Source organism: Pinus tabuliformis, chromosome 2_2 (assembly GCF_031772625.1).
Source record: "Pinus tabuliformis cultivar Carrire ecotype Pingquan chromosome 2_2, CPIR1, whole genome shotgun sequence".
NCBI lineage: Eukaryota > Viridiplantae > Streptophyta > Pinopsida > Pinales > Pinaceae > Pinus > Pinus tabuliformis.
In genome coordinates, this window is record NC_142300.1 from 518,735,798 (window position 1) to 518,754,371 (window position 18,574).

The following is an 18,574-nucleotide window of genomic DNA, read 5'->3' on the forward strand; positions in this document are numbered from 1 at the left end:
TATCTAGAGCCATACATGTTGACTGGCATAAAGGATTATTCTAGGTAATTCTTGGTGTTTAAATTGAGATATTCTTTTGAACATTAAGTATGAGTATTCATTCTGTAGATATGGTCGGGGGATCAAACGCAAGACTTAGCCCCTAAAGGAATATTCACAAGTCTTAGCCCCTAAAGGAAGAGGGCTAAGAATGACTCTTTAAAGCACCACAAATGAGCTCTCGAGGGCATACTTTGCCATTAACTAGGTATATAGGTACCATTATCATTTTGAGAATTATACAGAAGTCTAGTGACGTAAGACATTGCAATAGGATTCATTAAGGCCCTCCTACGACGGGTCACTTCTTGTCGACATCAACTCATTATCCAAGAAGTTGACTTAGGAACAACCCTTTCAGTACTTTGAAGCTTGCATGCCTCAATGGAAAGTTTCTCACTTGCAGTGACAGGTTTACATTAATGGCCTTCAACCGAAAGATTTTGCATGGTGTTCAACATTGACTCATGTATTCACACCATGTGAATTGTACTACAGTACCTTGAGGGTCATTATCATTATCGGTGATTCCTCTCGTGCCTGCTAACAGCTTACATCATTGGTTGGTAATCAGGTGATGTCTTTCCATGTTCGACATTAGAACATCTTTTCACATGGATCGACTTGTACTTTAGGTGAAGATTGAACGAGTTTGAAGAACTTGGATCTAGTTTCATCCATCCGAGCTGTGATATATTCAGGAAAATAAATACATCAAATGTACACGATAGTTGCACAGATAATCATCCAAGCTAAGGGATGATGGCTCTACCAGAATCATCAGTCTGCCACACAGACAATTGTCTGTCCTATGCACATGAAAATGAATTTATAAAGCTGAGATTTGGAATGCCCGCCTCAACTATATCATGAAAATATTATGAAGATAATGTATTGTATTGTATCTTATTACAGGTCACCTTCCAGTTCGAAAAATCTTGGATCCTCATGATAAAGCATTTCACCCGACATCAAAAGATTTACGACCTCATGATTTATGGGGCAACTATTATAGACATATTTAGGCACTACAACCCCAATCATACATGTCAATAAACCAAGGGCTCTAAAACCCCTAAAAGTGTTGTTTCATACCCTAAAGGATGAAGGTCAAATGATTACATCATTTCCCAGAAGTTCTCCTGAAAAACTGCTCAGAACTGGTCAAAACTGGACCATCTCACCTGCTCCATGGCCAGGGTGCAATGCATCTCACCTTGTACACATGGGGGGTGTGATGCATACTGAAAAGGCCTTCTGTAGGGTGCGATGAGAAAGAAAGGACAAATGGCAGAAGCAGTTTGCTAGGTGGAAACTCAAAGAATCTTCTAGAAACTACTCATGTGACACTTGCCTCTCTGAATTCACGCAGGGATGAGTAAGAGATCATGAAATCTCCAAGTGGAACCAAGAACTATCAATGAAATGACGCTAATCAAAATCCCAGAAGTTGACTCACTCTCATGCAAACATCTATATATGGATCCCTCATCCTAGAGATCTAGAGGCTAGAATTTTGTAATTTGTAAGGAAGTGTTGTTGGTTTCTCTTTGAGACATTGTATTGTTGGGTGATATTTCTTTTTATGAGGTGAAGAGGGCTTTCACACTGGGAGGATGATGATGGATCAGACACCTTGGTTGTAATCCTCTCTTCTAATACTTCTATTAATAAAGCTATTTGAGTTTTCTTTCATATACTTGTATATCTATGAATCTTGTATTTATATATGCATTTGTATGGTCAATGTACATATGATCTTATATTGTTTATGGTTATAGATCTCTATGCTTTGATGGTATTTTGTTGCTTTGACTCTACAGGTGTTCTTTGATGTGGGACAAGTGAGAAAGAAGTGGCGAAAGCTTTATCAAGGGAGAGAGGAAACAAGCAAGGAGACTAGCGAAAGACTGAGGTTGGTACTCTCCGCTTCTCTCTCATCTATCTCTCATAAAGGAAAACAAAAGTAACTTTGGTTTGTTTGTTTCTAAGATAGCTACCCGTCTTAGTGGGACTAGCAGCTCTAAATGGACACTAGTTTTCCCGATAACACTTAGGCCCTAAATGAAGTTTCTAGCCATACAAGGCCAAGAAGGGTGCTTTAAATAGTCACACACAACCTCCTAAGGGTACCATAGTATGTGGTTGGGAATGCAAGACCTAATAGGTGGTTTTGAGGAATAGGTATGTGTCCTAGATTCTTGGAAACAATCTGGGGAAGGAGGTCCTAGCTTAGGTCCAAAAGAAATAATTTAGGCATTCAAAGCCATGAACAGTGTCTTGAAGCACCATACATAACCTCTGGAGGGTATCCTTGGCTTCTTATAAAAGATGTTGATGCCCTTACAAGGATTTTGTCATTATCTATGGGTCTCAAGGCCTTGATGTGGTTAAGTAGTGGACCCAAGATAAAGTACAAATATTTTATGCATCCTAAGCCATAAATGATGCCCCAAGCCACCAACCTGAGATTGTTAAGGTTTTAAGCAACTTATAGGGCTCAGTGGTAATGAATGACACCTTAAACCATCGTAGATGGACTCTTGAGGGGATCATTAGCCTTTAAATGGGAATATGGTCTTCATTATGATATTTTGAGTAAGAAGTATGGGTCATGGGTTCTTGCACATAATTGAGAGAGGAAACACATGCCTTAGGTCCTATGGGGAGATTCTAGGTATCTAGAGCCATACATGTTGACTGGCATAAAGGATTATTCTAGGTAATTCTTGGTGTTTAAATTGGGATAGTCTTTTGAACATTAAGTATGAGTATTCATTCTGTAGATATGGTCGGGGGATCAAACGCAAGACTTAGCCCCTAAAGGAAGATTCACGAGACTTAGCCCCTAAAGGAATATTCACAAGTCTTAGCCCCTAAAGGAAGAGGGCTAAGCATGACGCTTTAAAGCACCACAAATGAGCTCTCAAGGGCATACTTTGCCATTAACTAGGTATATAGGTACCACTATCATTTTGAGAATTATACAGAAGTCTAGTGATGTAAGACATTGCAATAGGATTTTGAGAATCCTTTACCACTAACTAAGTATATAGGTATCCTTAGCATTTGGAGTACTAGGTACGAGTTTTATGATGTACGATATGGTAATAGGAATGTGCACGTGCTTTAGAATGCATGCACACTCTTTCTTAGGAATGTGAACACATTTTAATGTTCATGCATGCTCCTACTTAGGAACACATATTTATAGCTAAAGCATCTAAGTTGGCATGCATGCATGGTGGTTTGGGGAGAATCAATGCTATATAAAAAGGAACAAATGCATATTTCTAAAATATGTGCACATTCCTAAGTTTGTGCATCCTTGTATGTTCAATTTCCACTTTTGAACCATAAACATTGTTCAAATGTCGTAAAGCCAAATTTATATAGCAAGTGATGATGGAACTTTAACTTCAATAAGTAAGAGGAACTATTTGAGAAACTTTTTATACATACAAAACTCCCCTTGTAGCTCCAAATCCTTGATCCGGACTTTCATTTTATTCTTTACTTTCAATTTATTTTCCATAGACAAATTTGTGAATCATCTAACTGCTAGTGATGTTCGTAATAGAAGAAATTAAATAAGTACTCCAAAAAATGCAAATCCATAAAATATAGGAAATTTGATAAAGGTAAGTGAGAAATAAAGGTTAACATAGAGTTGATATAGTTGGACTTTAAAAAGTAGAAAAATGAAATTTTATTTTTTGGTAAGTTAGGTTATCGTTGCTATTGAAGAAAAAACATTACAATTCTATTGCCACTAGCTTGCCACTTAGGAAACTAAACAAATATTATGAACATAAGTATGATATTAAAATGATTATATCAAATGACTTATAATATTCATGTGGGTATAGGAGTTTAAGTCTATCTAGGAAATTAGAAAATGGAACATAACATACACCAGTAGCAAAGTTAAGCAAGTAAATTCTCCTAAAACTCAAAAACACTCAAGCATAAACCATAAATTAGCTAGTATGAGAGTCCGCTTAAGTGTGTGCCAGAATCTATTCATCATTGTTGTTGTTGTGGAAGTCCATTGAGAATTTTCTTAACTAACACCAAGACATTGTTATTCAATTTATTGAAGTTCAAATTGGGATTTTTAACTAACAATGAGATTTTGTTATCCAATTTATTGACATACCATTGGATGGAATTCCCTATTAAATTTTACAGAAAAAGAAAGTTAATAATAAACATATAAACAATATTGAATAGACTAAAATATATAATAGTCAAGATGCTAATGGTTTTTGAGTTCTAGGTTTATGAGAACCCATGGCATTTACCCATGTTATTGATGTGAAATATAGCCTATTTAAAGGGGGGATTAAACTATATTAGTTCCATCTTAACTCGGATCTACCAAGCGATGAAAGGGATCAAATGTCTTTTCATCTCAAGAGATTTGATCCCCCTCGATACTTGGAAGATATACAGTTAACATATATCTAGGATGGTAAAAACATTATGAAAATGAAATAAATTCATAAGAAATTACATATGCTAATTGCAATTAATTACACCAAAATTTCATTATAACTCATAATAAAATTAAAATAAGATCCCTTAAGATGTTATGTATTTAGCACTTTTAAGTTACTATTGTAAAAGAAAGATGATGAAATAGAGGTTTGATTTTTGGTTTCACATTCAATATTGGGGTTAAATTTTTTTTATTATATAATTATTAATAATGTGATAGAAATGTTTAGCATGAAATTTCTATCATGCAATTATTATTAATGTAATTATATAAATTAAATGATTAGTAAATATTGATAGAAATTAAAACTCTTATCTCATGATACATTTTACATTACTAAGATTTCAAAACCATAAAAATTAACTAAAATATAACTTCATTTATTATTGTTATTATTATTAAAAGAATTAACATATCACTTTAACGCATATCTTTTTTAATTGTGTTGAGAGAGAGAAGATATGTAGGGTTTAGATGTTCGATGTTAGACGTTAGATGTAAGCTTTTTTTAGATTCGGTTTTTTTCGTTGTAAGTTTATTTTTATTAATAAAATTATGAACATTTTTTAGATAAAACAAAATCATAATATACATACCAGATTAAAATATATAACATATAAATAGTAGTTATAAATTAAGATCCATTTAACCATATAAATTAAAATGATTCAGTAACTACATTTAAATTTAATTAACAAGCAGATAACATTTTACGATATAGAAAGATTGTTAAATATGAATATTCACCCCCATTTATTAACTTACAAATAGGATTTGTTACAATATCATGGACAAATACCATGGATTATCAATACCACTTGCCCAATTTTATTTTAATTTTATAACATTTTTAAATTAAAATATAACAAGATTCTTAACTATGGATATTCACTCTCATTTTACCATGATTATTATTAATTTCTAAATAGGATTCATTGCAATATCATTGGTTAGTACAATGTCTTATCAGTACCACTTTCCCAAACACCACAACTCATTTTAAAATCAAAATATTTTATAAATATTTCATTTTAATTTATTTTATAACATTTTTAAAATTAAATATAAGAACAAAAATGTATGGGGAAAATGTTCTAGTGGTATAAATGTTTGTATACCTTTACATGTGGGATTAAAAAACAAATAAAAGGTTAAAAGTAATTTCCTAGAGAGTTGCTCTCAACCCAGTATATAAAGATGGTGTGAATGTAGATATGGTGTAATGCTATGTAAACATTTTGACTCTATCAAAATTATATATATATAATAACTTAAAATAATATTAGATATCAATAAAACATTGTGACTTCTTCAAATTACACAAAACTAAAAATAAAACATAAAAATATAAAAATAATGATATAATTATAATTAATAATAAAACTAGCCTAGATCCATCTTAACTCTGGATCTCTACCAATCACCAAGAAGCATCAAACCTCTTGAAATGCAAACATATTTTAGAGTGAAAGGAGATTTTACCACTCTTAATGCTTGGTAGATTCAGAGTTAAGATGGAGCTAGGTTGCTTATGAACATTTTTTTTTGTAAATTAATACTTTCAATTCTCACAAAACATATTTTAGAGTGAAAGGAGATTTGACCACTTTTAATGCTTGGTAGATTTAGAGTTAAGATGGATCTAGGTTGGCTATGAACATTTTTTTTTGTAAAACAATACTTTCTATTCTCACAAAAACAAAATTACATTGTTGAAACATTCATCCATATGAGCATTTTGATAGACCATAGATTTGACAGACCTAAAAATAGAGACTAGATGGATTTGAGAGACCCAAAAGAATCACTCGACTTGGGGATGGTCTTCAGAGCGAATGTTCTTGCCTCTTTTTCTCACGACATTAGTCCAACCTATAGGAGGTGGATCAAGCAAATTAATTTGCAAGTTATTGTTGAGATATGAAGATTCCTTGGTTGTGTTAGAAGATGTTGATTCATGTGCCCGCTTTAGAAAACCCAAAGACACATCTTGACTTACCAACTTCCTTTTTGCAGGGGGTATTGGGATCCGTTTTGAATCATCACAAGTCTCAGAGTCCGATGTCTAGTGAAAATTTGCCCTGGTTCCCTTGGAATCATATCCCTACTCTTCATTAGAAATAGAAGAAGTCATGCCCTCCATAGGGGGTAGGTTACAAGGTTTCCAAATTTTAGATTTAGAATATTTGATGTGTCATTTCTCGTTGGAATTTGACAAAGGGCAGGAATTCTGTAAATGACAAGTTTGAAGGCAAACATGAAACTGAAACGTTATATTTTCATAATCCAAAGATTGGTTGCAATGATAACCACTGATTTTTGGATTTATTTGATCTAAAAAGCATTTGGTAATTTTTACACATATTCTTTGGTAGGTATATAGGCCATACTTCGCTTGAGATATATCTATGGTAACATAACAGCCCAAGGAATTTCCTGTCTTGAAAATTTGAAAATTTCCTAAGATAGGTAGGTAAATTTGGAGGTGGAACCAAAATTGGAAGCTTGGTAATGATGATTATAGAGGGACCAAAACCCAAAAACTAGCGGGTTAGGAATAGACCCTCTTTACCCTAGAACCAAGGCCCACCAGTTAGGGCCTTTTGGTAATCTTTCGTCTCAGTGAACAACACTAAAAAACTCTTAGAGAAGAATATGTCCTTGTACTTCTTAGTACAGGTCGAATGAATCCACTTATGAAGACCCTTTGAGTGTGGCCATAAGAAATTGAAGTATAAAATGAGATCTAATTCAACGTAGTGTTGAAGGTAGTCCTCAAGATCTAGGTGTGAAATTTCAATAGAAGGAACCTCCTCAACTTTATCCACCTGGAATACCTTAGGAGATGCTTGGGGCTACTGAGAGTTGGGTCCTATTTTGAAGGCCCCCATGAAGGATAGAGACTTTGAAACCAAAGATGTCCCACCTCCAATCAAGCATGCCACTATAGAGATAGTGGCATCCCTCTTAATTCCACGGTCTCTTAGGCCTTGTTCCATCTTTAATTGCCTCCCTTCGTAGAGGATCCTCATGTCACCCTTAGGGATACTTATCTAATGTCGAATATTGATAGCCAATGCTCCCACTCCATCTGATTTTGTAGCCATAAAAGAAAGGGACTCACCATACATAGACCAAACAAAAATTAGAATTTATTTATGATCCTCGTCTAAGTAGTGAATTTTGTCAAACTCATTGCATACTTTCTCACTATTTCCAATCCCTAGGTAAGAGTCTTGTTCATGCTTTCAACAAACCTTTTGTGGGCACGGTACCTACAAGAGAAGCTTTTAGGCATAATGATCCCCTCCTCCACCTTCGGATTATAGATGATGCCTATAGCTAAGTGCCCTCTCATCGTCGCGAGCCTCTCATTCCCCTTTGCCTCCTCACTCTACTGAACAAGGCTACCTGCGAGTGCAGGCGACACATTGGAAGCGATGAAAAATTCCTGGTAAGAGCGAAAGCAGCGACGAGCAAGTGCTACCTACCACTATCCGTGCTTGGTGAGGATGCCCAAATTGACTTCCCCAAATTTATCCATGGTTGTCTCAAACATTGTTTGTGTCTTAACGTTTGTTATGAACATTCACTCTCGCTTTATCATGGAAAGTTTTAACTTGTCAAGAGGCTTTGTTAAAATACTATTGGCCAATATCACGACTTAATAATACCACATACCTTAAAACCCATAAATTGTATTATTTTTTTAATTAATCAATTTTAATTAAAAAATACATTAAAATAAATATAAAAAAATTATTTAAAATTATTATATTATTCTCTACTATCCATCAAAATAATTATTGCTCTTTCAAATTATACCAAAAATTGTAATGTAAACATAAACGTTTTGATCAAATAAAAATTAATATTAATAATTCAGCATAACCTTTTTTTAGCTCTAAATCTATTTTTCTAACTCAACGCTTATCCCTCTCTTAGATTGGCAAAAATTTAAACTTATTTTTCTTAAATTAGTAAATCAGAATTTAAAATAAATATAATATTGTTTAAAATTATATTATAATTTTGAAAACCTAGTGCAAGGACATGAGTCTAATTATTGTGAACTATGAAAACCCTATTTCAAAATTAAAAGGATTTTAAATATAATTAATGTGACACGCGAATACGCACGGACGGACCTTGTCTAAGGCGTGGACGAAGAGGAAGATATTATGCTGCATACATGGGGTAAGAAGCTAGTTGCAACTTGCTTTACTACTTGTATGTTGATTTACAGAAAGACTTCGACCGTTATTGGAGAATTTAATTTCAAAGAAAGACTTCTATCCATTTTGGAGAATTTGAGAATTTAAACTGAGGTCTAAATTGGAATACATTTACATGAACAAGAAACCCTCTTTGAATTCCCATTTCAAGGAACAATACAAACCTCTCTGAGATTTGCATTCCCATATAGAAGAACAATACGATCCTCTCCAACAGCTCAGATAATTCAAGACGGATCTTTGAAAATCCCAAGGTGAATGTTTGGGAAGTGGAATTCTTTGGACGGAGGCAATCACAACTGACATGCCCAAACCAAGGAAAGCTTTCCTTCGACCTTGACACTGAAGAATCAAGAACATCTTTGCTGGCCTGCCCTTCACACTGAAGAATCAAGAACACCTTTGCTGGCCTGCCCTTCACACTGAAGAATCAAGAACACCTTTGCTGGCCTGCCCTCCACATTTAAATGGATAAGCAGAGATGTTACTTTGGTTGGAAAAATGACTCGCCATTCCATTGTTTTCATCCGTCATATAAGAGAGTGAGCAATATGCGGTGGGGCTTTCAGAAAAATATGCGGTGGGGCTTTCAGAGCTTTCAGAAAATTTTAATTTGTGAGGATCAAACCTCCACATTTAATGCTCAGAAAATTTTAACCTGTGGGGATCAAACCTCCACAGTTAACGATTAGAACACGGCCAAAACTGCCTTGTACTGCATCCTGCTAGACTATAAGCAGTGGTTTGTACTGAAGACGTGCTTCGACACGTCAGCCAAGGACTGCAGATTGCATTTAACGATGGTATCGATGAACAAACACGTGTCCTCTTTCGTGTTTCCATGTGGCACATCAGCCACGTAAGATTCGATCACAATGGTTCCAGGTTCACCATTGATAAGCCTCTCGTGCAGACTGGTGATGGATCGATAATTGCTGAGCCTGTGATCGCCCCCCACGATGCTGAAGCTCAAAATATGCCGCTCCTCGTCGAGAATATCCAGTCGCTCAGTACTGGTGGCAGCAGGGAGACCGGAGACGACTCGAACCTCTCTCAGGCAGCCGACCTTGACCTTCAGATCTCCCTCACCGCTTATGCAACAACTGCGGATAAATTGCTTGTAGATTTGGGGCTCGTCGAAGCGCCTCACCAGCGACCACACCACGCTCACTGGTGCTTTCACTAGCTGCACCACAACCGAGGAGCACCTTGTGAATTGTTTCCCCTCATTCTCACACGAGTGAGAATGGTAACGTCTCATCATTTCCTGCACCCACTCCCCATATTCTTCTTCCTCATGGCTCCTCTTGATAAGTTTCTTAGATCCGCAAGAAAATCTGGAGATCGAATCCCGTGATGATCTCCACACCTCCTGAGGCTGCGTTTCACAAATCGATGCCATCGATGCGCCTTCAAAACCCCAAAATATAACACACACAAATACCGAACCCTAGCGTCTTACTGGCTAATCAAAGAAACCCTGGTTGCTCACTGCCCAATCACTGGTAAACTAACAAATATGTATTCTCAGCAACAGCTCATAGCAACAGCCAAAAAAAGGCAGCGTGAGTTAAATGCTCTCTCCTAGAATGAACACTTAGGGAATGGGGTTTGTCAGACTTATAACCTTCTGGCGACCACCTAAAAAGTCTTGAGAGCCAACACGAGTTGCCTCACTCTGTATCCGTTCACTCTGTATCCAATCATCGTCTTGCTGTCGTTGTCAAAATTAAAAAATATTTACAGGAATCTTATCGTTACGTCGACATGCACAGCGTCCGTCCATATGTTTTAATTATGTCATCGTAAGCTTTTCGTGGCCAGCAACTCGCTCAACTTGCGCGCGCACTTGGTCCACGGGGATCGTGTGCTTTGTTTGATTTAATTTATGGGTGCACACAATTGTTCAACTTGCTCAACTTGCTGTTCGTCCAGAAGGATTGAGAGAGCTGAGCTTTGCTTTAATCTAATTTATTGGTAAACGCAAACAAAATCTTCCAACACAATCTTGAAAAATTGTTTGGCGGTGAACTTTTTTGTTTCTATAGCGACTTTTTCGCATGAAATATTCACAACTTGTACATCGAGTTGCACCGAATCGCCGATGTTTGGAGGAAAATTGTTTGGCGGTGAACTTTTTTGTTTCTATACTCGGCGACTTTTTTCGCATAAAATATGCACAACTTGTACATCGAGTTGCGCCGATGTTTGGAGGCAACTGCTCCACGGCGAGACGTTTTCGCTCCACATTGGCGGTGAACTTTTCTGTTTCTATTTTCGCATGAGATATGCACAACTTGTACATCGAGTTGCGCTGATGTTTAATGGAGGCAACTGCTCCACGGCGAGAGGTTTTCGCTCCACATTACTCTGCTGACCTAAGCACGATGTCATTGCCATAACTTCTTTTGCGAAGAATAAAATCGATTAATTATTTAAAAGATCATACTTCTGCCGTGGTTAATGGCAGCGGCTAACCAGCCTGTCATAGGGCATTAAATGTCCGGGGAGATGCAGGCTGGATAACCCGATAACACGCGAGCGGGGAGACTGGCATTAAATAAGAAATGGGAATTCGCATGTTATCGGGCTATCCAGCCTGCATCTCCCTGAACATTTAATGCTTTATGGCAGGCTGGTTAGCCGCTGCCGTCTGCTGCTAGGGAAGTAAGACGAGGACAAAATTAAAATTACATAATAGTCCGATAAATTACATAATACTCCAAAATATTGGAAATATTTAACTGTTTAACCTAGTAATATTGGAAATATATAAATGTCGTTTAACCAGGGAATAGTGTTCTAAATATATTAGTGTTGTAAATATGTTGTTGGAAATTGTTTTTGTTTGTTTAAGAATTTGTTTTCCTCTAAGACTTAGAGGCATTTGGCAAGAGTGAAAGTCTTCCTCACCAACAACTTATTTGTGAGACGAAATTTTCCTTGAATAAAAATGATAATTCAACCTATATTCCGAAAATAATAACTAAAAATAATTGTCTCGCTAGTTTAACAATTATATTATCATAAGTTTTTCTATGTGTAACAAAACAATGTTGTAAATATATTAATATTTAACAAAATAAATATTATTTATGGAACTTTCCTATATAATATACACTCGTCCTTTTTCTGGCGTGATGGACGAGAATCATTATACCATATATCCTCTTTTAGTTTTGGTTGGCTTGATGGACGGCAGTTATTAGGATAACTAAATATACGTATTACTTCAGCTATTTTGTGAATTAGAACTGTGTTGATTCCTGATGCTTGATATTTTCGTGGACACTAAAAAAACCGTTGAAGTTAAGAATTTTTTTTGTTTTAATTGTGTTCATTAAAAATATAGAACGTTAAAAATGATCAACACGGCTAAAAAATTATGTAGCTAGAATATGATGATAAACTACGAAAACCTCACATTTAATAGCTGAAGAATTTTGAAAATTTGTGAAATGCTTCAATCCTAATATAAATTGGATAACCACCCAGTAGATATAAAATAAATAGGATAACTACAAAGTAAATATAAAAAGTGATTAAATAGATATTTGAATATTGAATTATTTGAGTAGATGTAATGATTGATTTTTTTTGGGTTGTATTTGGAAAATATGATTTTTATATGAAGATTAGGTTACTTAGAGAATTGACTGAGTGATTTCACTTTAACAAATAGACAATTTTTTTTTGGAAATATTCATTGTGATATTTACCCACTAAAAATATAATTTTTCTAATTTCAAATTTCTAATATGTTTTCAAATAAATTTGAATTACGAAAGAAAAAGAAAATATAACTTTCTTAAATTACTATTTTAAAATTATAACTTCTTTAAATTACATTTCGAATTATTACCGTTTTAATTTATAACTCTTTAAATTACATTTTTTATTATTTTTAATAATAATTATGTTAATCTAGACATTCATATTCAAATTAAACATTTTACATGATTTTAAATCTAACATGATGAATGATATAAAAAATTTACGCCATTTTAAATCTAACATGACCGTTGTGTTTCCGTCAAACGGATGGTTGTGTAAACTGAATTTAGAAATTAAGAATGGCTTTGGCTTATCCTCGGACAAACCCGTGACAGAGTTTAAGAAAAGTTCCGTAAATTCAATAAGTTTTACTTTCAGTATTGCTATTTAGCATTTGGGTATATCTAAACAATAGAATTTCTTTTATGTGTGAATATATCATATAACTTGATTATAATAAGCGTATGATTTAGCCACTATAATTTTGGTGAAGGGAAATCAAGTCAGTAATCATCTATTGATATATGATAATATAATTGTTTAGTATTTGGTTCAAATTACTAATAATTTATTGGTACATGGTAATATAACAATAAAAAAAGGGTTTGCAAAAAATAGATTTTTTAAAGATAATTTTTAATTGTGAAAATTTGATTTTAAATCACATAAAATTAGTCATCCACAATCAAAGAAATTCAAATTTTAAAAATTCAAAAACTAATATTCAGTTTCATTTTGGAAATAAAAATTTTGCAAATTAATTAAGATTCAAAACATTTTGACCCAAAATAACGATATTAAAATTCAATATTTACAATAAATATCTTTCAGAAATTATATATATATATCTATCTACTTATATATATTAATAATCCTAAGCATATCACAGGGGCCTAACCCAAAGGGCGTGGAAGAGATTTGACCCTGTGACCTCCTAATCGGAAAGGTACTTAGCAACAAGAACTCGACCAATTGAGTTATCCCTTAGGGCTTCACATCTTCATATATACCCATATCCTTATTTTTAATTTTATTAAAACCATCCATATATATATTCTCTACTCTTTGTTTGACATGTCTTATATTTTTTATGATTCAATTTTCCAATTTGATATTTTGAAAAAATATTTATTGTTAATTTTTATATACTCATTAATTAAATTTTAATATAAAATTCCCAAATATAATAATTATGAACATGAATTATTATTTTAATTTATATGGTCGAATGAATTTTAACATACAATTACTATTTATATTTTATATATTTTACAGATTATATTTAATAATATTTTTTTACATGTATGCTTATTAATTAAAATTTTTAAGTTTTTATATGTTTATTAATTATCATGGTCATGAAGATAAATTATTTTTATTAAAATTTATTTAAATGTGATATGCAAATTGTAATGATTTCTTTGAAGAAATTCTCCATAATATTAATAATTTATATCATAGACCTTAATTTATAATTACTACTTATATTGTATATATTTAGTATTTTTATATTGTGAAATATTTTTATTTTGAATTATATATTTATTAATTAAAATGATAAAATTTTTATATGTGTATTAATTATCATGGTTACAAAGATAAATTATTATTATTTAAATTTATTTAAATGTAATATGCATATTGTTATTTTTCTATTTGAAAAATTTCTTTGTAATAGTAATAAAGATCCACCTATAATATCTTCTTTTTTTTGGTAGGTAAGCACCCACAGGGGATTTGAACCAATGACATATCGCAAGGAGTGCCTTAACAGAACAACTTTGGATAAAAAGTTTGTTTTATTTTGCTTTTCTTTTATGATATGAAAAGTCATGGAAAAAAAAAGAAGGAGAAGACCAAAAAGACAAATTCTTCAGTTTCTAGGTAGTTAAGATAGTTACTTCCTCCTCCCTTAGGGATTAAAAATACATCTCAATTTTGAAAAGAAGCCAAGGCTGGTTGAAGAGGAAAATGCGAGGATAAAGGAGAGAAGTGAGCCATGACAAGATGCTCTGAAGGTAAGGAGATGCACTGATGAGGGCTATTCTTGAGCTAGTCATGAGGCGGTGGAAGCTCTGGAATGAGTTATAGACTAGACTAAAGGTCTTAAGACCAAAAAAACAAATTATTATCTTTATTTCTCTGGACACTTAAGAGGCTTAGGGGGGGACTTCAACTTAATTCTGGTCTCATGGGTTGGGTGGTGGAGTCTTCATCCTAGTTTCATTTCGCTGAACTGGTGGATTAACACAGATAAGTAAAATCTAATTTCCAAAATCCGTTGCTACTTTCTTAAATGATAATGAATAAAGTTTTCTTTTATGAAGAGTGACTGTAGAAGGCAAAGACCAAATTTGTTGCTTCTTTCTTGAATGATAATGAATAGTTTTTTCCTTTATGAAAAGTAGTTGTAGAAAACAAAATCCAGAATCTGTTACTGTTTTCTTTAATAATAATGAGTAAAGTTCTCTTTACAAGTATGTAAGGGAAGTTGACGAAAACAAAGGACTTTTGAAATGTTAACTTGTATAATTTGTGCATGTAAGGTTTAATATTATGTATATGAAAGAAATAACACTGAAACTAAATAAGAATAGGGAGTGCTTTTAAGCCCATAGATTTAGAGATATAAACATTTTGTTCTTATTAAAATAAAGAAAACGAGGAAATGACATAACTATATCAAGCAAGGAACCCAGAATAGCATGCAACCCAATAAATATTGCGAAAGAATAATCAAAAACTAATTAGGAAGTTACAATCTTCTTGGAATACTGACAAGGGAATTGAGATCTCGATGGGGGATTCAGGTTAAATCCCGGGGGAATAAACTGGAAGTTCGTCCATGGGTAGTGCAAAGTCATGAAAAGTAATAATTCGTACCGTATGGGAAGAGAACAAAACCCAAATTTTCAGGTCTCGTACCTCTACTAGGTACAGTGAATTTGATCAAGAAAGGTAGAAAAATGAGAATTCGATGTGTGACAAACAAATGTAATGTAAAGATAGAACTACACTTGACATATATGTATACATTTAAATTCCATTAGACAAGATTGCAAAAAGAAAAACCCTTTTAAAGTGGAAATGGATATATTGAGAATATAATGCAGAAAAGAATAAGTGAGAAAGTATATTCCTAGCCAACCATTTTGAAGGACAGGGACATAGTAAGGAAATAAATAAGATAGTAACCATTCTAAAACAATATGCTATGAAATTATAAAGATAAGAAATGCAATACAAAACCCATGAACTTACAGGTCTCGATTCATGAAAGATTACACAAAATTTTCTATATATAAAAAGCATTGTAACACTAATACATGTTATGTATTCAGAGTAACGCTTATTACATTGTTGAATATTAAATGTCACCACAAGGATGTATCGGTTGTTACATAAAAAATAAATTTAAACTATGAATAACTCATAACCCTTGGATTGAGGTGGAACTAAACCGGTCATTAAGAAAATACTTAAATAGCTAACAACACAAATCGTGGTATATGAACTAAATAATAAAAGATGCAGTATTGTCCATGCTAGAGCAAGAGTGTTTTTAGCGAAACCCCAAAAATTGAGAAAACCATAGGTTCCTCTAAGAGGCTAGCAAAGAAAATAAATTTTGACATGCGATAAGGGCCGAGGTATTTTCCCACCTATACATAATCAAGGAGAAGACAAAATTTCAAGTTAGACAATCTGGTGCAGGAAAGAAAAGCAACGATTAAAATTGGAAAGTTAAGGAAGGGTTGGGAAATAGCAGTATTAATTCACTGCCCCAGATGCTCATGGTTGTCATGTTGGGAGGAAATGTTTTTGGAAGGTAATATTTAATTCAGGGGAAAATTTTCCTTTACCTGTGTGATAAATCTACTGCTCAATATTGCAACCAGCTGAGGGATGTGCAAATCCTTGCTGAGAAATATAAAAGAAACAATAACTTGGAATGGTTGACTTAGAGTTCATAAATCAGATTTAAGAAGGCTGACGCAAACCCTATCTGAGACAATCTTGGTTAGAGAGTTGGGAAATTTTATGCGTCATTGAAAGAATGACGGGACAAATAACTTGACGGAGAGTGGTTCGGTTAGAATGAACCACCCAGCTATATCCTGAGTCGTCAAATGAAGTGGTGAATGGGTGAACGATAGATCCCTGAACAGGTGGTAGCCACAATCATGACAGTGAGTATGCCGATGTATTCGAGAGACTTCCATATCATTCACATAACAGTCTCTAGTACAAAATGAGAGAATAGTAACTATGTGAATAAAAAAGCTAGTCACCATAATTATTTCAAGTCAATTACTACTAAATTTGAGCACCTTTAAGTGACCAAACTAAAAATGACTAACTTAAATGACTAATTTAGTCTAGGGATAAAATATATGACTAGATATTAAGTGACTCAACTAAAAGTGACTAACTTAAATGACTAGTTTAGTCTAGAACTAAAATATATGACTAGATAATAAGTGACAAAATTAAAAATGATTAACGTAAATTAAAAATGATTAGCGCTTTAATTGTAAGGACACAATATCATATTTTTACTTGTTCATGTTGGATTTGACAGATCTAGGTAACATATCTATGGCATAGTAAACACTCTTAATCTTTACATGAGTACATGAATGCATGAAACACCTTGATATTTAAGCTTTTTATAAATAATTGTGAAAAGGGTTTACAAATTTGTATCATGGTCAAATTTTGTTCTTGATACATTTATTTCTTACATTTTCTTAACAAAATTGACATTCTAACCACACCCTTATGCAAATCAATGCATGGGAATGTGAAATAACTTGGTTCATAAAGCTAACAATTCATTATTTTTAAAATTGTCTTGATGGTTTACTAATTGCCTGCCTTTTTGTAGATGTATGATGACTTTCTAATTTGACATGACACATCCTAACACACATAATGAGATAGTTATTGAAGCCCAATAGTGCCACTATTTTGTGCACTCTGCACACAATTTAGACAATGCACACAATTCTTGAATATTTGATGTTGACATATGGAATTTCTTATTGTTTAGGGGTTATTTAAAACTTGCATTCATCTCTAGTCTTAATGGTAATTTATTCTAAATACATAGTGGTTATTGTGATCACACGCTAATGGTATTGCTCATGGTTCATTAGTTGTAATTACACACTTTGGAATGTTAAGAATACATCATTTGGGTCACAATTCTATGGTTACAAACTACCCAACTATAAATGGTGATAAATTGATGATATATGGATGACATTTTAATGTTACATATGTGTAAGTAGTCCACATTCAACTTTGTTGTCTTCATTTTCCTTAGTAATAGCGACAAGTTTGAATATTTTCTTTATTTATCACCACAAACGCATAATACTTTATTGTCACAAACATAGTTAATACTATTGGTGTATGATCTCTTAATTGTGGAATGGTCTCATGATGATGATAACAAACTCTCAATCTCCAATGCTCATGAATACGATGAATGAATGATCTAATGCCTTACTTGTATAGACAATTTATGAATCATTTTCTATTTTTATTGTGCCATTATATATATTCTTCACTAGCATCTCATGTTATATGGTTAGTTGAGCAAGATTTATCTTTCATTTTTCAAGTGTAATTTCATTGCATGAATATGCAGAGTTCTTTAATTGAAATCATTCAAAATTTGATAATAATTCATGGTTTGTTTGACTATTCGCACACTTATCCTGAACTTTTACTTTGAGAGTGAGTAGTGTCAAATCACTAGTCTTCGTTGAGGAACTTCCCTTCATTGCTTAATGGCCTAGCTTAGATCGATCTTTAAGAATATCCCCCTAGACAAGGATATCCCTCTTGTAGTCTAAAGAGTGAGAGAAGGCCACAAAGGTGACATTGGGTGGCTTGCTTGAGAGTTTCCTTTTAGGTGTTCTGGGTGGGGTCAAGACTTTTTTTTCTCTCTATGAGAGTGTTTGAGTGAAGATATAATTTACTAAATTCTTACAAGAAAATTATTTTCCCTTATTTC

The 18,574-nt window shown here is 33.4% G+C and overlaps 1 pseudogene across 1 annotated transcript; it reads right to left on the minus strand.

Annotated features, from left to right (window-relative positions):
* Nucleotides 1–8,721: 8,721 nt before the first annotated feature.
* Nucleotides 8,722–10,388, minus strand: LOC149193619 (abscisic acid receptor PYL9 pseudogene; annotated as a pseudogene). The gene is made up of 2 exons (XR_016254464.1): nucleotides 9,176–10,388; nucleotides 8,722–9,135 (listed from the first exon to the last, which is right to left on the minus strand). The product of XR_016254464.1 is annotated as an abscisic acid receptor PYL9 pseudogene (transcript).
* Between the last annotated feature and the right edge of the window lie 8,186 nt (nucleotides 10,389–18,574).